The 25469-nt window shown below is 43.7% G+C and overlaps 1 protein-coding gene across 2 annotated transcripts in view; it reads left to right on the forward strand.

The window, feature by feature from the left end:
- The first annotated feature begins 1863 nt into the window (after positions 1-1863).
- The window catches only part of CHD7 (chromodomain helicase DNA binding protein 7), a 136492-nt gene continuing 112886 nt past the window's right edge, over positions 1864-25469 (forward strand). For both annotated transcript variants that reach the window (XM_073679339.1, XM_073679340.1), the window contains exon 1: positions 1864-2272. The gene's annotated coding sequence lies outside the window, so the exon portion shown is untranslated. The remainder of the gene's footprint in view (positions 2273-25469) is intronic.

Here is a 25469-nt window from a genome sequence, read left to right on the forward strand (position 1 = left end):
TACACCCACCGTCAGTAGTGCCCCCTCCTCAGTATTGCACCCACCTTCAGTAGTGCCCCCTCCTCAGTATTGCACCCGTCAGTAGTGTCTCCTCTTCAGTATTGCACCCACCGTCAGTAGTGCCCCCTCCTCAGTATTGCACCCACCTTCAGTAGTGACCCTCCTCACTATTACACCCACCGTCAGTAGTGCCCCCTCCTCACTATTACACCCACAGTTAGTAGTGCCCCCTCCTCAGTATTACACCCACTGTCAATAGTGCCCCCTCCTCAGTATTGCACCCACCGTCAGTAGTGCCCCCTCCTCAGTATTGCACCCACCGTCAGTAGTGCCACCTCCTCAGTATTGCACCCACCGTCAGTAGTGCCCCCTCCTCACTATTACACCCACCGTCAGTAGTGCCACCTCCTCAGTATTGCACCCACCGTCAGTAGTGCCCCCTCCTCACTATTACACCCACCGTCAGTAGTGCCCCCTCCTCAGTATTACACCCACCGTCAGTAGTGCCCCCTCCTCAGTATTGCACCCACCGTCAGTAGTGCCCCCTCCTCAGTATTACACCCGTCAGTAGTACCCCCTCCTCAGTATTGCACCCGTCAGTAGTGCCCCCTCCTCACTTTTAAACCCACCGTCAGTAGTGCCCCCTCCTCAGTATTGCACCCACCGTCAGTAGTGCCCCCTCCTCACTATCACACCCACCGTCAGTAGTGCCCCCTCCTCGGTATTACACCCACCGTCAGTAGTGCCCCCTCCTCAGTATTGCACCCACCGTCAGTAGTGCCCCCTCCTCAGTATTGCACCCACCGTCAGTAGTACCCCCTCCTCACTATTACACCCACCGTCAGTAGTGCCACCTCCTCAGTATTGCACCCACCGTCAGTAGTGCCCCCTCCTCACTATTACACCCACCGTCAGTAGTGCCCCCTCCTCAGTATTGCACCCACCGTCAGTAGTGCCCCCTCCTCAGTATTGCACCCACCGTCAGTAGTGCCTCCTCCTCAGTATTGCATCCACCGTCAGTAGTACCCCCTCCTCACTATTACACCCACCGTTAGTAGTGCCACCTCCTCAGTATTGCACCCACCGTCAGTAGTGCCCCCTCCTCACTATTACACCCACCGTCAGTAGTGCCCCCTCCTCAGTATTACACCCACCGTCAGTAGTGCCCCCTCCTCAGTATTGCACCCACCGTCAGTAGTGCCCCCTCCTCAGTATTGCACCCGTCAGTAGTGCCTCCTCCTCAGTATTACACCCACCGTCAGTAGTGCCCCCTCCTCAGTATTGCACCCACCGTCAATAGTGCCCCCTCCTCAGTATTGCACCCACCGTCAGTAGTGCCCCCTCCTCAGTATTGCACCCACCATCAGTAGTGTCCCCTCCTCAGTATTACACCCACTGTCAATAGTGCCCCCTCCTCAGTATTGCACCCACCATCAGTAGTGCCCCCTCCTCAGTAGTGCCCCCTCCTCAGTATTGCACCCACCGTCAGTAGTGACCCTTCCTCTTACGTGCCCCCCCAGTGCTCTGGTTTTCTGTGTCTGTTACAGACTTCAGTGACTGCTCTTCTCCGTTACAATGAGGCTCTGGACGCCCCTCTATGGGGAATGCAGCTCTGACCGCCATTGCCACCAGCTCTCCCTGTATCTGCAGTGACACAGTGTGATGCCTGATGCAGTGTGATGAGGGGGGTGTGAGCGCAGCAGTGTACACACAGTAGTGAGGCACAGGCGCGGGGCCCTTTAAGAGCGGAGGAGGAGGAGGGGGACCTGAATGAAAAGCACTAGTGAATTCTTGCATAAATTATGCCTGGTGGCCGTGTGACGTCACGCCTGTGTGGCAGGGGAGCGGGAGGAGGGCAGTGGGGGCGGGGCTTCCTCTGAGTGTGTGTGTGTGAGAGTTGTCGGGGGCGCGCTCGGTCCTCGGGGAGGGCACATGCACGCGGCTGGAGCTGGTGCCCGGAGTGAGAGGATCCCGAGCAGTGAGTGTCCGGCGGGGCCGCGGGTTCGCCTCCTCAATGCGGACGCGCTCGTACACTATCGGATTAAAAACTTGAGTCGAAATTAAAACACAAAGGAAAAAAGAAGGGAAGAGAGAAGAAGAAGAAGCCGGAGCTCAGGACGGGGATACGGATAAAAGGTGGAGTGTGGGAAAGAAAGCGTAAACTCCAGGCACACACACAGCGCCTCCTCCCGCACAGCCCGGACAGGAGGGAAGGGGCAGACACACGTCCCGTCCTCCGCAGACAATAGGCTCCGGGGCCGCTCTCTGCCCGGTAAGTTGGGGATGGTGAGTTGTGTAGTAGTCGCCTGATGAGTTGTGTAGTGGTGCGGGCGCCGGGCACAGCGTGGCCACAACAATGCCCACGGGGCAGCGCATCCTGCCAGATCCACGCCAAACTTACTGCTCCCGGGATCAACTTTGCTGGTGACGCCGGCGGTGCGTGGCCCGGGCACGGGTGGCGGTGCGGGGGGCGGCTGCACGGAGGCTCTGGCCGGAGGGGGGAGGGCCCCCGACCGCATGATGTCCCTGTCCTAATCGCCGCTGCCCACATCCTATCGCGACACCTCGCCTGCTGCTGCCGATCGCTATCGGGGTGCTGGCGATCAACTTGTGCAAAGTGTGCAGCATCCTCCTCCTCCGCCACCATCCCATAGATGGAGGGCACTGCTGAGGGGACGTGTGCCTGCCATTCACTGGGGGGAGGGGGCGGCTGCAGGAGCACGAGGAGCCCAAAAGTGTCCAGCAGAAGTGATGGTGGCTGTGGGGGGGCAGGCTGACCCCAGATGTCCAGCTCCTGCCCCTCGGATGCCCATGTTTGTGTTTGCCCAGAGATGGCTGCGCTGTGCTCACGCCCCCCATCACCTCCTCGGCTGGGATACGTGATAATGGGGGGCTGATGAGAGGAGGTGGGTGTGGGTCATTGTCCTCTGCTGGGATGTGATGGGAGAAGACATGGCCTCCTGTTTATTCCCCTGCTGCTGGTGGTGGTGGTGGAGCAGGGGGGGATGTGGGGAGGGAAGGATGAGGCTCATGGAGAAGGCGCTGCAGGCTACCAGCAGCCATCACTGCTATGGATTCATCTCCTGATGGCCTTTCACTGGAGGGTACCCTTGGGTAGGAGGAGGCAGCCAGAGAGGATGGGAGAAACACCCACCACATACAACATGGCAGCGCTTCCCCTGGCTCACATACCCCATTCACTTGGGCACCTCTCACTCTGCTTTTTTTTTTTTTTCTGTTGCAAGTATTTTCTTTCACATAACAAACAATAGACAAAGGACACAAAGTAGCAGTTGAGGAGGAGTTTCCTTTTGAATGGGAGAGATCACCGACCTGCACCATGCTCTGTCTCCTGTCCCTCCCCAAACTGCGAGATCATCTCCATGTGGGGCAGGTGCTGGCCCAGAAAACTTTTATTTCTTCTTCTCAATTTGTTACTCTGAATATGGAGATGTCCCCATCAGCGCCCAATATAATTTTGTTGTGGGGGGGGGTGGTGTCACCGCTGACCCAGTAGAGTCCAACCAACCATAGAGCAGGGTGCCACACGTCACTAAAAGTCCCATTACTGCAACCGAACCGTCTCATCATTCTCACTTATTTGCAATTTTTCTGTTTGAGGAGAGAAATTGGCTCAACTTTTCCAAATCCCATCTAGTGCTAAAAAATAAATGAAAATAATCATAATAAAAAAAAATTCATTGTAGTCTCCTAAATGCTGCAACTTGAAAGTGACAGTGAAGTCGCCTCATCTGGTAAAAAAGCAAAGATTTGTTTTTTATTTCACAAAAGTTGTTCCTCCTATTTAGGGCTCTGTGTGCTTTGAACACAGCAGCCTCCCAGTCGCCTAAAATGGCAGCTTTCATTTAACTGGGACCTATTCAGTGACACTGATAGCACCACAAGGGCACAATGGCCTCTTCCCAGGTTTTGTCCTTCGCTGCAAAAGCCAGATTTTATTAAATGTCCCCTCATATTCATCAGAACGTTTTAATCTAATTTAAAATGGGATTTTTTACACTTGAATATAGTATAAAAAAAAAAAAAAAAAAAAATACATTTGTATAAAGTCTTAACAGCACAGATGGATGTTATGTAAGAGGGGCAGGTTGTTTTTAATATATTTTTTTAAAACAAAAAAATATAATTTAGGGGGGGGGGGGGGAAACTTCCTTACAAGGACTAAATCAACACACACCAAGCAGAACAAAACAACTTTCCTCCTGTAACAGGTTATAGTTTGCCAGTTTGTAAGAGAAGCTGAAAGATTAGAACTTTATTTTTCTTTTTAATCTAAAACTGACTTTTCCTCTTGACAATTCTGTAGGATTGATATTCTAGTAAAACATGGATGTGTTTGAATATTATTTTGTTCCAGGGCCATAGATCACTTGTTTGTGGAGTTCCTTGGTGTGTTTTTGAGATTAATTGACATTTGTATATTTAAATATTTGTTGTTGTGGTTTTTTTTTTTTTTTTTTAAGGTTAGCAGGGAAAAGTTTAGTTTTAAATGGCTGAACTGGATTACAAGAGTTTTGTATGTTTTTTTTTCCTTTGGACGTCAAGATTTCAGAGCAAATGTTATGATATTTAGTTTATTTTCTTTCCTTCTTTTGGAGAATATTTCCTGTTAATGTTTACAGACATTATGCTGGTTATGTTCCATCCTTGGCAAATCATTTATGGCGTCTTTGGGTTCAGTTTTTCTTAGTCAAAAACTCATCCTTTTTCTGTTCCATCTAATCCTTTATTGTATATCACTTTGATTTTGTCCCACCGGTTTTAGTTTTACCTTTTTTGACGTTTTTTTTTCTTAATTTTTCTAGTTTATTTCATATCCTCTAATTTACCACGCTGTGTGGTTTGCTTACTTCTATGGACGCCACTTGTTTCCTCTTCTGGGGTGTGATGTCACTGGCCTGTGTTTATCAGCAGGGGGTGATGGGAATGATGACATCACATGGTCCTGGAAGATGCTGAATGTGTTCAGCTCTGGGGAAGGTGGGGGTTAGTTTTGCCATCTATTACCGATAATTTTAATCTCTCTGTTTCATGTATGATCAGTGTAGAGATTTTCTATATTAATCATAATTTTGTATAATATAAGCACACGGTGGATCATTGAAATGATCTGTAATATTATACAGTGTTCTGGCTAATATATGCCATATTTTCTGTTGTATGACTATTTTTATTTCCTTCAGAGATTTATATTATGATCTTGATATGTTGGCAGATAAGGTGGCAGAATATACAAATTAACATCTGTCGATGATGGATGGCGGAGCTAAACCCGTAGTTGTCCTGTGCAGATACTGTGAATACGGTAGGGTATTTGATGTAGGCTGTGCCCAGCAACAGAAGGAAGTCTCCCTTTAATGCAGCCAATGGTTAATGTCCCTTATCTTGTGACAATTAAATGTAACCAGAGAAGGCAGTGCTGGAACCAGAGCCATATGTGGAGCGCTGGTGAAACTGTAGAGACACTGGTCCTGTGGAGCCCATGTATAATTCACTATTGGGAACTTTGCTGTGACACTTGTTCTGTTTGAGCTGATTGTGTCGGGTCTTTCATGTTCTGTCCCAGCCAGCGAGAGTTTACAGAGCAGAGTCTGATCTGCTCCCCTCTGCACTTCTCACAGCTACTCCTGGGACCACATGTACAACAGGTTACTGCACACTTTACTATATATATATATATATATATATATATATATATATAATATATAATTTTTTTTTTGCTCAGAAATTGTCTTCCCAAGCTAGCTTGACATGCTGAGGCAGGAATAACCAATCTGTTCCTAGGGCCTTTAATAACAATTTATCCTGTCATTTAGGTAGAGACACATTGTTTCCAAACCCTTTTTATAAAGACCTTGGAAACTGTACTTTATAATTATTGTCTGAGCCACTTGCTTTTGTATTATTCCTTCCGCGGTAATACTTTGCAGGTGTAAAACTTTGCCAGTAATTTATCTTTGGCTTGGACGTTTTAGAAACATTTCCATTTCTTGAAAGCCGCTACACTTTAGTGTGAATAATACTGTAAAACTGCGCAATGTGAGAAAAGCAGATGCAGCCGAGCTCAGCCTGAACCTGATATTTTGCATAAAAAATCAGCTGATCTAATGGAGATATGGTGAATGTGCAGGCATATATCTCACATTTGTGTTGGCGGTGACCCCATTTTGCCCATGTCGTGTTTGTACTCCGCTATGGATGTAAGGCCTTATTCAGACGTGCTTTCCACGGATTGAACACTTACCCGTGGTCTTCCTTTTTTTTTTTTTTTCTTTTTGCTTGTCCACAAAAAACCACAGCGACATGTCAGTTTTTTATATGGATTGCAGTAATGTGCACTCATTGTGCTGTCTGTGATTATATCTGCAGTATATAAGATGTGCAAATCACTGATGGTTAAAATGGACGCACTGATGAAACTCAGACCTTTTTTTTAGGGCGGGACGAATTCAGACATCAGCGACAATCGTTCTGAGATCGGACGGCAATGCACGGAGTAGCCGCAGGTCTCCCAACTCGAGCCAGACTGCTTCATATATTTCTATGAAGCTCTCACTCTCGGATCGGGAGGCCCACGGCCTGTTTGTGCTTTGTGGTCTGATATTGGACCGATTTTGTATGGACGTCTTGCTTGCATGAAAAATCAGACGTCTGAATAAGGCTTAACAATACAGGATTTTAGATATTTACGGATCAATATGGCTGTCAGAAGAGTTACATATTTGTCTCTGATCAGGTAGGGGTTAAACAGCTGTCCTGTTTAATAAGTAGGCTACGTATGACAACAGGGCTCTTAAGGATGTTCTCCGTAAGTATAGGAAAGCTGATTAGATCAGAGCCGCAGCATAGCGTTCTTCGTAAGCTCGTCCTAGGTAAGATTTAACATCTGAGATGCTAACAGGACATAACGTTTATGAAGTAACATCAAAGCAATTTCCACAAGTGACAGCCCACCTATCCCAGCCCTGGTTACTGGAGGGTATGGCTGGGCCTGTGCTGCTGCTATGCTCTAATCCCGCCTTCAGTGTATTTCCTACCTGGTCCTTCACTAGGTTGCAGCACTTGTAATCGTGTTTCTACACCAGGGGCAGACATATCATTGATGCAGCCGCACAGGGGCCCAAGAGGTAAGGGGGCCCATTTCCACCTCTAAATACGGTGGAATTTTGCACCATGAGCTATTAAACTGCAAAGGACCCATATGCTGTTCTTGAAAAGAGGCCCTTTTTGTCTGCCATTGGTCTACACTTACTGTGAAATGACAAATCTCACTGTGCATTTAAAAGGGCTTGTCCTATCTCTAGCCATATGCCCTCTGCAAGGCTGAGTTCACACGGCTGTACTAAAAGTGGAGCCAGTCCTGGTCACAATTTGCAGCCGTGGTTGGCTCCATGTGTTCGGCCACATAGCTGAATGGCCCACGAGCTGCCTACTATGGATATGCACCAGTTCGGTCCAGAGACCAGACTAGTGCATGCTGACTTTTTTTTTTTTTTTTTTTTTTTTTTTTTATTCACGTGGACCATTTACAGTTACCCAAGGTCCATGTGGCACATAGGCAAACATTGAGTCCTTGTACGGTCTTCCACACGGACAGAAAATACTTTAGTCTGAAGGTTCCTTAAGCCGCAGCAGAGAGCGAGTCCTTTTTTGAAAAAATCGTATTTGGGCACATTGACATGGGCTGATAAACTGCACCTAACTTCTTGTTGTGGGTTTCATCCTTTGCACAGTGAAAATCTTCAGGATATAGGAGCATCCACACGGGTCCCACGTCCACGCATTGTGGAGAGAAACCACAGTAAAAATTGAGCAAAACTGCTAATTTGACATTTGCAGTCGATCAGTTTATGGTGTGGATTTTGCTACCTATTTACCATGGATTTCATCCTTTACAAAGTGAAATCTGCACCATTTGGTAACATCTGATTGGCATATGTACGGAACGGCTCCCCTCTGTGAATGTAATCTTATTGTAGATTTATTGCCGAAATTTGTAACAAAAAATGAGCTCCATTTGGAATGAGGATGTTTTGGGGGACAAGCGCATGGCAAGCCCTGTTCAGTTGAATGGGATAGCTGAAGAATTTGTGGCAATAAATCAGGCGTGTGTGAATATTCCCTCATGGGGTGGGAAAGTTGTCCTGATGGAGAGGTGTAGGATGTAGACCACAGATTTATGGTGTGAGCATGAAGATGGACTGAATGTGTACTTGTCATGTGACGCTGTCCTCTCACGAAGGGTCGAAGTGGTGCTTACCTTCAGCCAATGTAAAGTTATTAATCTTTTTTATTAGGAAAGGATTTAATGTGAATGCTCAAAGTAAAGTCTTGATCACACAGTAATACTGCTCCATGTGGCTTCAATGGAAAATGCACTGTGGAAATGATGGCACTAAATAAGCAAGATGCCGTAAAAACCACCGCGTCTTGTCTGATATTCCTACCCAGCAAGTCACATTTTCAGGTTGAGAAGGGCTTTTTATTTTTCTCCATTTACTTATTTCAGTTGTTAATTGGTGACCCAACCTGAAACCGTAGCTTTTAGAGCTGTCGATAGCCAGCAATGGTGCTTTTTACTTTGGCGGAAGATGGTTAATGTCCACCCTGTGGTATATAATCCTTAGAAGTTAAATTGTGACCCCTTCCCACCATTTTCTGTGTGATCTTCAGTCTCTTGCATGTTATATCTTAGTGCCGCTAAGATCTCTTGGCTTGTACAATGTGGGCGGCAAATGAATAACACTTTCCATGTTGGACAAACTGTTCAATGTCTATTGTGAAGTAATTTAGTGATTGCTATAATTCTGATGGGCCATGACGACTGAGAATTGAAAGCGGGTTACGGTCGGTGGGGACCCTCAACTTTATTACGATGCTAAAGCGGTTGGGCTGATTTGTGCCACATCCATCTCATCCTACATGAATGGTTCCATGTACTGCAGATATCTAATGCTAAGTGACTCGAGAAAGTTTTGTGAGGAGTCTAAGTTAGCACTGAAATGTCTAACTTTTTTTTTTTTAGTAGGGTAATGCCTGGGATGTCTGTACGCAACATCTCATTATGGAATTTGGCCATAACAATTTTATCTAAAAGCATCTCATCTACATAGACCGATAAACTCCAGGAGCCTTAATGCTTCTAGACGTGTGCTACTAACTACACTGTAGGAACTTTACTGCGTAGCCACAAAAAGCAAATTCTCTCGTGGAAAGAGGTTCATCTGTCATCTAAAGTCAACAGTCTCAGCCTTAGGCCACGGCCCCACTATCAGTATTCGGTCAGTATTTTTTCTCAGGAGTGGGAGCCAAAACCAGGTGAGGAACAATCAGAGAAAAGGTATAATAGAAACAAGTCACCAATTCTGCATTTATCATCCACTCCTGGTTTTGGCTCCCACTCCTGAGAAAAAATACTGATAGTGGGGCTGTGGCCTTAGATGAACATCAGCCGGATAGTGGTCTCGGCTGAGCAACTCAATTACTGTGTGCCAGAGCCATACAATGCCACCTTTCTAACAGGGTTAGTCCCAGTTCTGCCTCTAGTGGTCAATGATTACTAAAATTAGCCACCGGACAGTAGGCACCACAGATGTTAGAGGTGCACAGATGAAGCACTGCTGGGGGCACTAGGGAGCGCAAACATGAGCATACTGCCTATGAAAGCCACATTGGCTCCAAAAGGTTGCACCTAGAACAACATCTTTTGGATTTTAATGGACAAGCAGAACACAAACCAAGTATGCCCGTACCCATGCATGGCAAGCATTGGCTGAGTCGATGTATAGGCTTGTCCTCTGAGCAGTGATGGTGTCCGGTGGATGCCAGGAGAGCACTGCTTGGCCTTTTAGTAGGTGTGGTGTTTGGAGATGGACGAGTACTGAGGAAGAACTCTTTATCCTGGTTGGATCTGGGCCTTTCTTGGCTGTAGTAATGAAATAGGAGCTCCTTTATATTGGTAAAATGCTTGTTGAGCCCTGGTTCTCGCGGTCTCCTACATGTCCTTGTTGTCAGTTAGGTTTGTGTTCAGCCAATACTATACTTCAGTATCCTGCGCTATCCACCTGCCTAGACCTTTTGTTAATGTGTGTGACCAGGAGATTACTTTGATTAGCTGAGGAGGCTGAAGTCCCCATAAAACTTAGTTGGCTGTCGGCTGAACATACACCGGATCGCTTGCTCTGCTGGGTTCTGTTGGACTCTCTTAGATATCTCTGGTGGTTTATCTCAGGGAGAGCAGAAGGATCAGCAGTCTGAAGTCTGACATGCTGGATCCTTAACTCCATATGCAAAAAAGAAAACAGTACCGATACAAGTCTGATAACTTCCAATGCTTCTTTTATAAATACACTTTTCTATAACTTACAAAATCTTCAGTGCGTAATGCAATAATCCATCACCATTCCCACCAATGTGACTTTAGTCCTTTTCTATGCAGCGGGACCTTTAAATGACGAGCATGTGCATTCATATATATCAAGGATCGTTACATTGAGGGAACCGTAACTCCCCAAACATCATGTCTGGGGGGGCCCCATGCCCATTAGACTGTTGCCCAAACCCTTTGCTTTCAACCTTTTAGTCTAATGTGCATTGGGGGGCTTTAAGCCCCCCATACACATTCGATGGCTGTCGGCTGAGCGATTCTTCAGCTGATTGTGCGGCCGATAGCCATCTCACCTGACTCTACCATACCCCGGAGCATTCATTTGTCTGAGCGCTCCTGTATTCTCTATAACCAACCCGTCAGCCGATGGCTTTCCTCTGAAAGAACAATGCGATTGTCTGTCCGAAATTGGACATGCCAGATCGACCTCTCACCCGACTATCAGTTGGCCCCATAAACATTAGAATTTTGTCCGAATCCATCAATATCAGGTTCGTCCGACATTAGCCTAATATGTATCGGTTGGGAGGGGGGCTGGGGGGACTGGACTTTAGGCTCTTCCATATATTCTAACTTACTAGTACGTTGTTTTATAATGCTAAGGTTAAAACAAATTAATGCTAGACTTACTGTGTTGATTATGAATGACAATATGGTCGTCAGAGTTCAGTATCCTACAGTGAAAGATTTATTATTATTTATTAATTGGGGTAGAGCAATTGTCAATGTGTAAGAATTCATCTCTACTGAACGAAGAATAACAAATGCTCCTGGTTTTAGAGAATTTTCTTTTAAATTAAGATATGTAGTTACTTAAAGAACCTCACAAAATATAATCACTTTATGATTGGACTTATAGAAGTTATCTTGGTTGAACAGGGTTTTTTTGGCAGCATTTCAAGATTTAGGGTGCTGATAGGGTTATGGATCCAGCTTGCCACAGATTGTGAATGGAGCCGACTGCTGCCGTGTTGTAGCATGTACACACATTCAGTATTTGCAGCAGAAAAATCTGCTTCAAATACTGCAGTGTTTGGCAGAAAAAACACTGCGTTAAATCTGCACCTTTTTGTGTTTTTTTTTTTTTTTTTTTTTTTTTTTTTTTGCCCCCACACCCTCCTCATTTAAATGGGTGAAAAAAGCTGATAGAATTGACATACTTCTTGAAATCTGCAAGGAAAAAATGAGCAATGTTTGCATGACACTTCAGAAATCTCAATCTCCTTACAGGTACTGTAAAACGTTGCTTTTTTTTTTTCCATGGTAAAAAAACTGAACTTGTGAACATACCCTTACAGCACCTGATGCCTGTCCACATGATGCTTCCATTCTTGTACATACGCCAAAAGTTTTGTCTTTATTTTACTGCCATTTTTATTTCTTTGAATTATTTTTATTTTACATTTTTATAAGTTTTGAAGCATCTGTGACTACAGATCAGCAGAGCCTGAGAATCATTCTAGTGTTCTGTGAATACACCTCCTATACAGCAGAGTAACGCTGGCCCTGACGATGGAGGGTGAATGATTTGGCACACTCGTCTCTATTCATTGTTGGGCTGTTATCAAACAATGTCATTTGTGTTCTGCTCCGAACGCTCAGACTCCACCCTCCGTTCCTAAATAAACACGTGCACTTGGTTTCATTGCCAGCTCTCCCCTTGATGCTTAGAGGGATGTTTAGCGCAGACCACCATCTAGTACGTTAGCCGAGCGCTGTTCTTAGGTTTTCTTTTCTTTTTTGTGAGCCTCCGGCACTTTTGTCTGGTTGAGGAAGCAGTGTTTGAATTCATGACTGCTTCTTAAAGAGTTCGCCTAAGGAGTTAAAAATATCAATATTTGTGTCAACAAGTGAGAATGTTTTGTAGACAGAAGGGAAGTGCGGGGCGCGGAGTGTGTGTACTGTCTGCAGGAGGATGGCTACAGCTCACAATGGAGCAGACCTCCAGCACTGGAAGGAAGCTGTCACTACCTTTCTAAATGCTTATAAAAACCTTTTAGAGATGTTTTCACATCTCGTGTTTTTTTTGTTTTTTTTCCATCCCCCTTGGACCAAGAGGTCCGAGGAAAGAAATCACATCCCAAGTTGCATCCATCCAATTATCCTATTGCACTTGACCATTCAAGTCTATGGGTCCATGGAAAAAATCATTCTGCATTCGAATTACATCCAAATGCGGTCCGATTTTCATCTTTAATATTTGGTTGCACACCCTTTGGAATAAATAAATGCAATCAATCGCTTCCTATAATCATCAACAAGCTTCTTACACCTCTCAACTGGAATTTTGGACCACTCTTCTTTTGCAAACTGCTCCAGGTCTCTCATATCTGATGGGTGCCTTCTCCCAACAGCAATTTTAAGATCTCTCCACAGGTGTTCAGTGGGATTTAGATCTGGACTCATTGCTGGCCACTTCAGAGCTCTCCAGCGCTTTTGTTTCCATCCATTTCTGGGTTCTTCTTGAGGTTAAGTGCACACAGTGCGTTTTTGGTGCGTTTTTTTTTTCAGCACGGAAATGGGCCAAAAAGGCATTGCATACCTCATCCCATGACTTTGAATGACATTTTGCATGTTCTGTGCCCATGATCAGGAATTTTCTTGACCGGATTTTATGTGCGAAAAAAAACGCAGCAAGTCCATTCTTTGCTTTTTTGCCTATACAATGCATTGAAAAAAAAACGTACACGCTGCGGATTTTCCGCAGCGGTTTTGCTGCCAAGAGGGGCAGAAACGCTGCAGAAATTTCTGCAATCAATTCCTGAACGTGTGCACATAGCCATAAGTATGTTTGAGGTCATTGTCCTGCTGGAAGACCCATGACCTAGGACACAAACCCAGCTTTCTGACACTGGGCACTACATTGCAACCTAAAATCCTTTGGTAATCTTCAGATTTATGATGCCTTGCACACAGTCACGGCACCCAGTGCCAGAGGAAGCAAAACAACCCCAAAACATCTTGGTATCTACAGTCAAATATGGTGGAGGTTCTATTCAAATGTGGACTTATAGTTCACGCTGACACTGATGCACCCTGAGCCTGCAGGACAGCTTGAATTTCTTTTGAACTTGATTGGGGCTGCTTATCACCCTCTGGACTATCCTGCGTTGTAACCTTTCATCAATTTTTATCTGTTACTTGCCACAGGTGACTTTGACTGAGCATAAAATGCTTGAAACAAAGTTGTCTACCCACGATTTTGGAAAGGTGCCCACAATTTTGTCCGGCCCATTTTTGGAATTTTGTGTGAAATTATGTCCAGTTCACCTGTGTGTGGGTTTTTTTTTTTTTTGTGTTCCAATACACACAAAGTTAATAATGTGTAATTGCAATAATTTTCTGGTAGAAATACTTTAATTTTCTGGACTAATTTCAAGGGTGCCAACACTTTCAGCCATGACTGTATGTAACATATATTCTTTAAAGCTCCTTTTTGATTTTGAACCCCCTTGAGGGTGTTATATTTTTTTTTTTGCTTGACTTTAGAAAATTTAGAGTTTCAAAAACCAACTTGTGACATCTGTCCATTGTCCTGCATAGGAGAAAATAGTGCACAAAACACTTGAAAGTTGCCCCTTGTGACATTAAATGTGAACTGGCCAATTCATTGGCTGAAACTTGCTGATTTTTGCATTGGCGTAGATTTATTATCCATTGGACAACTTGACAGTCTCCCAGTGGCAGATTTTTGGGTGAAGATACGGTTGGGAATATTGAAATTTAACTTGACCAATACTTAAAGGGGAAGGCATCAGAAAATTACTTGTGTAAATAAGGTTTTTGTCTTGCATTTTTTTTTTTGCCAGTGTATTTTTTTTTTCCTATAATCTGTATTAAAAGTAAAAAAAAAAAAAAAAGTCTTCCAATATGTAGACTGGTCATTGGGGCTTATTTGATCACAAACTTCCTTTTTGTTAGAAAGACATGTACATAAGCAGCAATGAACTGACCCCATCTTTTATATTGAATCCTCTAATGATCGCATTACAATGTGATTATGAAAGGATGGGGAGCTGTGACATCGCCTATTGTGAACGGTGGATGCTGTGTTATCCAACCTAGTAATTTTTATCTCTGATGATAATGAGCCTGCTGCAAACTCTTCCTGAAAGGACAGGAAATAGGAGTATAAAATGACCCCAGTAGCCAGTGTGAAAAAAAATTGGAAGATTACTAATTTTTTTTTTTTTTTTTTTTTAATAATAAAACGGTTTCTATTTTTTTCCTTTTATACATGTAACACAAGCCTGATTTTTAAACAATAGGTAATTTTCTGATAACAGCCTCCCTGTGGGGTCTGGCAGTGATTTATTTTCCACATTAAATTAAACAGGAACACAAGAGTTTGAAATTACCGTATAATATTTTATATTATTTTAAATCTAGCTTTCTATATAGGAAACATGTATGACTTACCCAGCAGTTGGGGGCCCAGTTTTCTATTTGGGCTTCTCATAGCAAATAACAATTATTATTATTATTTTTTTTTTTTTTTGACATTTCCATTAATGTGATATGCTGCCATAATGGATCACTTGACCAGTATACAGCCGTTGCTTTAATATGGAGGGGTTTGTATATGTCTCTTTTTTTTTATTTTGGCGTTGAAGCAAATGTTCAGTTTGCTGTGTGAGCTCATGCCTCTTAGGCCACAGCCCCACTATCAGTATTCGGACAGTATTTTTTTCTCAGGAGTGGGAGCCAAAACCAGGAGTGGGTGATAAATGTAGAATTGGTGACTTTTTTTCTATTATACCTTTTTTCTCTGATTGTTCCTCACCTGGTTTTGGCTCCCACTCCTGAGAAAAAATACTGACCAAATATTGATAGTGGGGCCGTTGGCATAGGCACACGATTGGGCAAATCCAGAGTAAGGTAGTTGATGTACCTAGAATGCGTTCCTGGTAGGTAACTTCTTGGGTAGTTTCTGTTGTTGATACTGAAGACTCGATTCCTAGGCTTCTAAAATCAGAAACTTCAGTGGTCAAACTCATGGCATCTTGATGTTCCGGCAAATCCAGAAGTTGGATGCGTGATAACACTACTACCTCATGAGAAGGGGGAAGAACCTGTGTTGTAACCCACTATGATTAGTCTATAGCATCTACGCTCACCAGTGATCTAAATCACAGCTAGCATTTGTGTGCTCAATTTACAGAGCAGGGCATACACTAGAAGGCAGCTAACCGTCTACATTTTTTTGAGTTGGCTGTCTGCACCTGTGAAACGTGGATGAGGGGTACAGCAGCAATCAGCAGACACTCACAAAGATTAGATAATATATTATGAATATTTACTAACCAGTTTATAAAACAAAGGATGGTAGCTAAACAGTGTGTGTGTGTGTATATATAGATATATATATTACAATGACAGCAGTTACTGTAAACACGACTAAAAGTATACACAGGTACAGAATAAACAGTTATATGCAAGCAAAAAATACACGTGATTAACCCTTTCTATGCATATCCCTAAAACAGTGTTGTGCCAGTACTTTAGTAATTGCCTACTCAGAGCTGTTTTCTTGAAGTGTCTCTTAGGGTATGTGCCCACGTAGCGTTTTTCAAGCGTATATGCTGCAGAATTTCCGCAGCATAAACGCTGGGGATTCCGCAAGTTCTATGCCTATACTGCGGATTTTTCCACAGCATTTTTGATGCGCTGAAAAATCTGCAGCATGTCCATTAATTTTGCGTTTCCGCAAGCAGAATTGCCTTTGCTATGTAATAAAAAACGCAAGGCAATTCCGCATGTGGAAAACGCGTGATAAACGCGTGCGGAATTCCGCATGCGTTTTTCAGGGAGAGGACATGCAGAAATTTTCTGCTTCATTTCTGCAACGTGGGCACATAGCCTTAAAGAAGAGTCCTTTTCTCCTAACTAACTAGACCTCCATAAAGTTATATTTATATGCGCATATATATATTCAGGTGTAAGATGGTACCGAAGTGTCCTTGCTAGGCTGAGTCCCAAATAATCAGAAAGGCTGACTTGAATCTTAGAGAATGCCGATCTCTCTAATGCAGGGCTTCTCTAAGTCTTTAGAAATAAGGCCTCATGTGGCCTAGCCCAAGATGCTGTGTCCTTGGTCGTCCTCACCGTGTCGGCTCATGTCAAGACAAACAACGCGACCCACAGTCACTAATAACAGATCAGAGTCGCATGCTCTATCCAGACCTTCTTCCAACAATGTTTAGCTTCACTCTCTCCTTGATCTCCCCTAGCAATAGTCACCAACTGCCAAAGCCCTACCCTGCAACTCTGGCCTCTCCACTGCCTTCTACTGGCCAGATCATATATTACATCACAAATCTCCAACAATACAGTAAACTGATTAACCTTTACACCCGGCCTTAGTAAAATTAATTAACATTGAAAAATGTATCAGCATCATGATGGCGTCCATGATCTTCATCCCATAGTGGAAACCATCTGAATTCCTTAGAAGGGAAGTTCCGGATTCCGTGCGGAAATGAATGGTGCAAATTTTAAATCTGCAGCATGGCTTATGTTGGCAATTGTGGATTTAAACTAATGGGGAAATCAAAAGTGCTAACAAACTCCGTTTGTTGCAGTTGTTGCTGCAGATTTTCAATGGATCCATAGCAGACTCATGGGCGGGAGGTGGATAACAGAACAAAAACTTACCTCCCTCCCTGGGGCTTCTGTGGCCCCTCTGCCTGTTCTCCTGCTGGGGACTGTGATGGGGTTGTGGCCCATCTAACTGGTTATCAAATCCGAGGCTGCAGCGATCAGACGTCTGGAGACCTCACCAGAGGTGACACGATTGTTCAGGCAGTGCGCCAAGCAAAAGACCCACCCAAGCCCTTGTGGAGGTGAATATAGTGTGTTTTTTTTTTTTTTTTATATTACCCGATCCAAAACTGCAAATCCAGAGACAAACTGTTACCAAAATTTACATTGTTTCATTCAATTTTTCCACAGTGGATGTGTTTGCAGTTTGTATCAATCTTTTCCGCCGTATGTAAATATCCCATTAATGTGCTTTCATTTTTATTTATTTATTTATTTTTTGTTGCTGTGGCTTTATTGCTTTGTACCCTAAAATGAGGATGAGATTGGAAGTAACTGCTGTGTCCCGGGAGTCTTCTTGATACAGTAGACCAGTTTTTATGTTAATGAGCATGTCATTTAAAATTTTCCACTTCACGGACCAAATCGCGATGGCGGCTCCTCCGTTTTAACAGGACCTGTATGTCCATAATTGACATTTTCTTGCAGATTCCATCTAAAGCGTTCAGGGCTCTGTTTACTCGTGGTGCAGTGGAGTCGAGGGAATCTGGCTTTGACAAGCATGTTTAAGTCCAATTCATGACTAGCAAATCGCGTTGTCTGGTAGTAATTTGTGGTAAATAGTAAAATAGTTTTCCTAAGTGAATACAGCCGTCTTTCAAAACTTTGGACTGCGCTCAGGCTACTGGACATGGTGTCGAAATTGAAACCACTTCCAGGAACTCCGCGATCTGATGTTGTACACTTTGCACTATGTCTTTTCCAGGTGTCGTACCACATGAAACTATACAAAAGTAAAATGTGTAGGTTTACTGTAACCTAAGGTTACCATTACATAGTGTCAACATTTTATGTTATTTAGAAGGGGTTAAAAACCAAAAAAAAAAAACCCACCGCTTTCAGCTGCTCCTCTCAGGGTTGGCCCATCGTCATGGAAGCACTATATGGAGCTGGATACTGTAGCCGACCTCCGTCCTACCTGAAATTTCAAGTTTAATGTGGCCAAAGTCAGATATACTACTGAAAACAATCTTGTTCTTTCAGGACTTTCTCATTAAAGGGAGCGTCCTTCGTTTCTAAGTTATCACCTATTTATAGGAAAGGTGATAACTCATTGAGGGGAGGGGGGTGACTGCTCTGAAAACTGGGACAGCCATGTTCCTGTGCATGGGCTTTGCAAAGCCTTGTCTGAATCATGCGGAGGATGAGGATGTGCACCACTATGGGACTAGCGGAGATGGCGGAGTACAGCACTCCATTATCTCCAGCAGTCTCATACTTGATAAACATGGATTTCTATGGAATAAGACATCGGATTGCAGATATCAAGGTATCATTATATTCAGCTTCCTATGACCTACAGGCCATATAGACAGATTAGGAGGCTTGATCCTACGGACAGATTCCCTTTAAAGTTTTCATACGTGCAGATTTTCATAATGATATCCACACCAATGTCCCCATGTGTAAGATTACCTCGAAATAACAATCCCTTTATTTAACATCTATGGGCCGAACACTGATCTATATGAGATTCTGCCTCCAGAGGTTATTGTAAATGACAGGAGGCTTTACCAGTGTGAGACATGTAATGACTGACAGTCTGCTCTCCTGATCGCCATGTCTCACACTGGTATCTCCCCCTTTCATTTACAATAATCTCTGGAGGCAGATTCTCATGCAGATTAGTGTCCGGCCCAGAGCCTGGAACAGCTCATTTACATATAAGAAGGTGGATTTCTCTGGAATAAGACATTGATATCTGCAATCAGATGTATCATTTAATTCAGCTTCCTATTACCTACATGCCCATATAGTCGGATCAACCCCACGCACGCGCACACACACATCTAACGGATGCCCCTTATGGCATCATTCAGACATTCGTGTTTTGTTTTTGTAACAAGTAAATGTCGGTCATTACCATCAGTGTGTCATCAGTTTTCCTTGTTAGCAGCCCCATCGATTTATAATGGGTACATGTTTTTTTTCTGTTTAAAAATGGACATCTGAATGAGGCCTGACTTGGAAATCTCCCATGGCCTCATGGCTCTGTGGCCTCCATCGTGTGTTATATGCACATGGGATATATCTGCTTTTCTGACGCCAGGATTCCAGCATGCAGTATAGCAATACAACACAGCGTGGTTTATAGAAGGGTTTGCAGATTCAATTTGGAATAGTAGTTGCATATCTATTTTATTCATTTTTTTTGCCGAATAAAGCCTACAGTGTGTTTTCTCTGTGAATTACTGACTTTTATGCCAAACCTGGTTGACTTTTTATGCAGACCATGTGAGCTCTTGTTTTATCCAGGCTCCCGCACATATCCCACTCATTCCTGATCTGGTCCAGGGACTGTGGGTGGCCACGGTAGCTGGGCAGCACTCGAGTCCTAGTAGGCTTTAGTTAGTGGAGGGGGAGGAGGATCTGATTCTTTTTCTTTTTTTTTTTTTTCATTGGCAGATATAAAACCTGTAAATGGAAGATTATATATATATATATATATATATATATATATATATATATATATATATATATATATATATATATATATATATATATATATAATTTTTTAATATTCAAATTACTTTTCATGATTTAACTAATTTTTTGATTTTATTTTTTTTTTCATTTTATTTCTGTATTATTCGTGTTTGTTTATTTTTCCAGACTAATTTCTGTATAAAATGATGATTTAAAAATATTTGCATCCCTGTTCTCAGTTCTCTGTACGTGTCGGCTTGTGGTGTGAAATGCGAGTGTCCTAAGATCACACCTGTGAATTTCTATGTCAAACTTTAGCAGGGAACCTTTTCTACATGGTCCTAGTTTTTAAGGGCTGTGCTTTGAGCAGGACTGTATGGCCAGTATAAAAGAAGCGCGATATGGGCACATGTAACCCTGCTGCCAGCTATGCTCCTGTGAAGCCGGCCTAACCCAAAATTCACATGTAGTGTAATAGGATCAGGAAATCTTCTGCTTGGAGAAATGCCCATGTTCTTTCTGTGGCAGAAATGCCACCGGTTTTCACTGCACAGGTCCACCCCTTCAACTAAGGCTATGTTCCCACGGTGAGCTTTTGATGCTGTGAATTTTTGCTGTGTCAAAACGCAGCGTCTCACCGTTCCAGCGAAGTGGATGGGATTTATAGGAATCTCATGCCCACTGTGTGTTGTGTGTGTTTTTTTTTTTTGCACAGTGCAGTACGTTTTTCCAGTCCGCAGCATGTCAATTTCTCTTGTGGGTATGCAGAGTTTTCTGAGTGGATTTTCCCCATAGACTTGCAGTAGGTGCAGAAATTCTGCAGGTAAAAAAAATGCACATACTTAAGTGCGTTTCCGCAGAAAAAACACATGTAATCGGCACTGAAGTATGACAAAGTTTTGAAAAGCCAAATACCAGGAAGTTTCAAAAACAAAGCAGCGTTATTTAAAGCATTCCACACCAACAAGAGACAAAAACCGCAGAGATAAAAAACGCATGTGGGAAAAAAACACAAAAATAACTGAGCTCAAATGGGTGCAGAAATTCTACAACATGAAAAACTCAACAAATGGTGGGAGGATAGGAGTAGTAGTCTGCACTGCTGTGCTAGATACAAGACATCCAGAGGAAGTGGAGGGATTGGACCATGTGGTTTATTCTCAACACGTTTCGAAGCTGAACAGGCTTCTTCATCAGGAGAACCACAATGTAGCACAGCAGGGCAGACTACTACTCCTACCCTCCCAACCATTGTTATACACGGCGGGATCTCCCAACCTGAGTACTGCAGCAGCTGTCATACCTTGATTCCTCAGTTGTGAGGTGAACATCTCCAAAAGGTGAGCAATTCCTTTACCTCTCACCTAGACCAACTTCTCCACCGGATAAGACCCTATTGTGTTTGGTGTCTCCTCATCGTGAGAACGTGGCCTGGTAGGGTTTTGTAAGCAGTTTCCAATCTGAAATATTCAGCCATACCAGAATCGCATGCAGCAGGTTTCATAGTTGAAGGTAGCCTTATGTTAGGTTATAGGTTAAACTCGATGGACTTGTTGATCTAAGGCCCCTTCACACGTCCGTATAATACTAGTACCAGAAAATACGGTACCTGTGTCATCAGTGTGTCACCTTAAGAAAAATCAATTCCAAAGATTCTCTTATACTTTGCGATGTTACACACTTACAGCACATAGATGACACTGATGCCATCCATGTGCTATACGTATTTTACATGGACCCTTAGAAATGTATTGGCCCTTGTTATCTGTGCGGCTGGTAAAATGACGGACATGTGAAGATCACCATAGATTATAATGGGTACATGTGGTATCCTTGAAAAAAAAACGCCTGCAGACACGGACATGTGAGGGGGACCCTAAAGCAGTGTTTCCCAAACTCCGCCTCAGGGCCCCAACAGGTCATGTTTTCAGGATTTCCATAGTGTTGCACAGGTGAGAGAATTCCTGATGCCTTGATACTTCCATCACTGAGGAGATCCTGAAAACATGACAATTTGGGGGACCGTGAGGACTGGAGTTTGAGAAACCCTGATTTAGTGGAAGGCTTCATGTTAGGCCACGGTCAGTATCTGGTCAGTTTTTTACCTCCGTATTTGTAAGTGAAAACTAGGAGTGGAACAATATAGTATAATGGAACACGTCACCCACTCCTGGTTTTGGCTTCCAAAGACCGATGTGTAAAATACTGAATGTGTGAATGTAGCCTTAAGGGAAAATTCCTTCCCAACTCCACATATGACAGTAGTTCCCTAGATCAACGTCCCGTCACAGAATCTAGTGCCCATAAGCTGTAATATATTTTTCAAGAAAGGCATCCCAGCCCTTCTTGGATTTTTTTTGTAGTTCAACTATGACAAAATCATGTGTCAGAGAGCTCCATGGTCTCACTGCTCTTACAGTAAAGAATCACCACCTGTGATTAACCCCTTAACAACCTTGGACCTACTCATATGTCCAAGGTCGCATCCACCTGTTTGGTGCAGACTCCGGCGATGAGCCCGCACCTTTCCGGGGACATGACAGCTGATCTGATCAGCTGACATGTGCCCCCCTAACAGCCAGGGGTGGAATCATGACCCCTCCCCCTCCCCCCTCTCCTGCAGCTGTTAACATGTTAAATGCCACTGTCAATCTCTGACGGCAACATTTACCATGGCCGCGGCGGAAGGACATCATTAGTCCTGCCAGTCGGCACCCATGTCACATGACCGCGGGTCGCCGGTGGGTTGGCATGACAACCCGGGGTCTGCAGGAGACCCCTGCGGTTGTCATTGCTGGGATGCAAGCAAGTGAGCATTTTAGCTACACACAACAGGGCTGAAGCCCTGCTGTGTGTAACAGATGATTGGAAGATCGCAGCTTCTAGTCTCCCATTGATACTATTGAAGCAAGTAAAAAGTAGAAAAAAAATAAAATAAAGTTTAAATCCCCCCCCCCCTTTCACCCCATTCAAAATAAAATAATTAAAAAAATCAAATGTACACGTATTTGGCATCACCATGTTCAGAATCGCCCAATATAAAAAAAATTCATCCGATCGGTAAACGGCGTAACGAGAAAAAAATAAAAGGGCAGAATTACATTTTTTTTGGTCGCCGCAATAATGGGCGATCAAAAGATCGTATCTACCCCAAAATGGTATCAATAAAAACGTCCGTTCGGCCGGCAAAAAGTAGGCCCTCACCCAGCCCCAGATCCTGAAAAATGGAGACGCTACGGGTCTTTGAAAATTGCGACTCTTTTTTTGTGTGCAATTTTTTTTTTTTATTTTTTTTTCCACCAATTAAAAAATAACCTCCACATGTTTGGTATCTACGAACTCGTAATACCCTGGGGAATCATAATGGCAGGTCAGTTTTAGCATTCAGTGAACATGGTAAAAAGAAAATATCCAAAAAAAACAATTGTGGAATTGCACTTTTTTTTTTTTTTTTTTACCCCTTTCCTTTTTTCCAGTACAGGATATGGTAAAACCAATGGAGTCATTTAAAAGTACAACTCGTCCCGCAACAAACAAGCCATATTGACAAAAAAATAAAAATTTATGGCTCTGGGAGGAAGGGGAGCAAAAAAACAAAAACGCAAAAACTGAAAAACCCAAGGTGGCGAAAGTGTTAAGCCTTCTTTCCTCTAGACATAGAGGATGCCTCCTATTCCAGGACTAGGTGTAAAGAGATCATTATAAAGATCTCTGTACTGTCCCTTCGTATATCTGTGCAGTGTAATAAGATTGCCCCTAAGCCTTTGTTTAATAACCTGTCCGGGTATTGCAGCCCACCCATTCTGTTAATAACCTTGATCGATTTGTTACAGAAAATTTTGCTTTCGAAAGTTTGGTCCATTTGGGGCTGTTCTGTAGCAAAGACAAGGAGTTCTTCAAGCCCTGTTCACATCTATGGGACAGTTGCAGACATTTTTGCATGAGGACTTTTCTGTACCCCCCTTGCACTGGTTTTCTGCAGAGGCTGATGGAGGGTTTTCTCACACATTCCATGTGAATGTGGCATACAAATAGCGGATTGGGGCAAGCTTAAGCTTGCTCCATAACTATGGCGGGTGCACTGTACACCTGGTGGTGAGGAAAAACCATGTGACGCTGTACTAAGGTGCCAATACAGCCTCTGTTCACTGCTCTGTGCACCGTGTATGTGCGTCCTACGGTGGTGGGCGATGGAGGATGGCTTATGTTCACTTTTTTTTTTTACTGTTTCCAGTTGCATCAAGGGTTCTGGAAATGTAAGCGGCAAGAATGGCGCAGTCTGCTCCGCTTTTCTTATGGGCCATTATGACTTTCAGAGCCGCCATGGCAATGTGGTGGCCACCATTACCAGTCTGTAGGCTTCATCTCCATCCGGTCACAGCCCTAGCTTAGCGGTGAGGCCTCCATTACACCGGCCACGGTTAGGCTACGTAGTGAATAGTGATTCATACATTGCCATTCATGCACATCTGGCTAATTTTTTTTTTTTTTGCAAGGAAATGGTTTGTGTGGCTGGTATTTATTCAATGGTCACGTTTTTTTCTCTATAGTACATTGTGTGGCTCACTGCAGCAAAATGCTTTGGGTAATTGTGTGTTGTAGGGGGGTGGATGAGCGTAATACCCTCCAGCTCACTAGGCTGACCTCTGCCCCTTTGTATCCTGTGACACTCAGCCAGGCTTTGTGCTGCAGTTTATTCATGATGGTTCTGTTTCCCCCATCACATATGCCACAGTCTTCCAAAGAGAGGAGATAAATTATTTTCAGCTGCAGCTCAGGCAGAAGAAAAGACCTTTGGAGGTGTGGAGCGGGGGAAGGGATGACCGCACATTCTCCAGAGGATGGGCAGGTTATTGTAGATGCATGCTGTTGCCTTTCCTAGGCTCTCGTCCTCCTTAGGGCCGAGGTCACACATGCCATGCTGATAGGATTTTTCTGCAGTGTTGCATCACTGTAGAAAAGCCACAACAGCCTGATGAGAGTTGTAGTGAATGAGGCTTTATTGTTCGAAAACAGTGGTGTGGGTTTGTTAATAACGTTCCATTATTTTGGTGTAAAAGATCAGTGTTCGCTAATGCATTTAGTGATCCTCAGCCACTCCCCATTTTCCAAACCTTTTTAGTGAGTCGTGACGCGTCTAAGCCACAATTCACACTTGGCACACAGCGTGTCTACCACTTTTTTTTTTTTTTTTTTTTTCTTATTCAATTTGTTCCAGAATTCTGGAACATTTCACGGTTTATATCACCAATTTATCAAGACTGATGGAGGGAACACTGGAGTAAGATGTGCCGTATTCATTAGGGCACGCCCCTTGTATTTAATTTTGGCGCATCTTCCAGCTGCCGAGCGCTAGCGTAAGACAGGGCCTGGAGAGCATGGGTCGTGATTTACCCCACTTTTGTTGGCTATAGCGCAATGAATTTGCTGTACGCACTGAACCATGTCCCTTTTTAGCTAAGCTCCATCCACCTCCTCCGCCCCGACACCCGGGTATCAAAAGGATGGCCGAGCCGGCTGGAGGGTGGAAAAGACAATATCAAAAGCTGCAAAATTTTTGCTACTCTATTTTATGACCCTTTTAAAGCTACATTCACTTGTTCAGTATTTGGTCAGTATTTTACATCAGTATCTGTAAGCCAAAACCAGGAGTGGATGAAAAATACAGAAGTGGTGATGTGTTTCTATTATACTTTTCCTCTGTTCCTCTCCTGGTTTTGGCTCACAAATACTGGGGTAAAATACTGACCAAATACTCAACGTGTGGATGTGGCCTTAAAAAGGGTCATAAAATACTGGCCAAATGCTGATCGTG

The sequence above is a fragment of the Phyllobates terribilis genome, unplaced genomic scaffold (assembly GCF_046119375.1).
Source record: "Phyllobates terribilis strain yellow unplaced genomic scaffold, ASM4611937v1 Scaffold_4__5_contigs__length_816908805, whole genome shotgun sequence".
NCBI lineage: Eukaryota > Metazoa > Chordata > Amphibia > Anura > Dendrobatidae > Phyllobates > Phyllobates terribilis.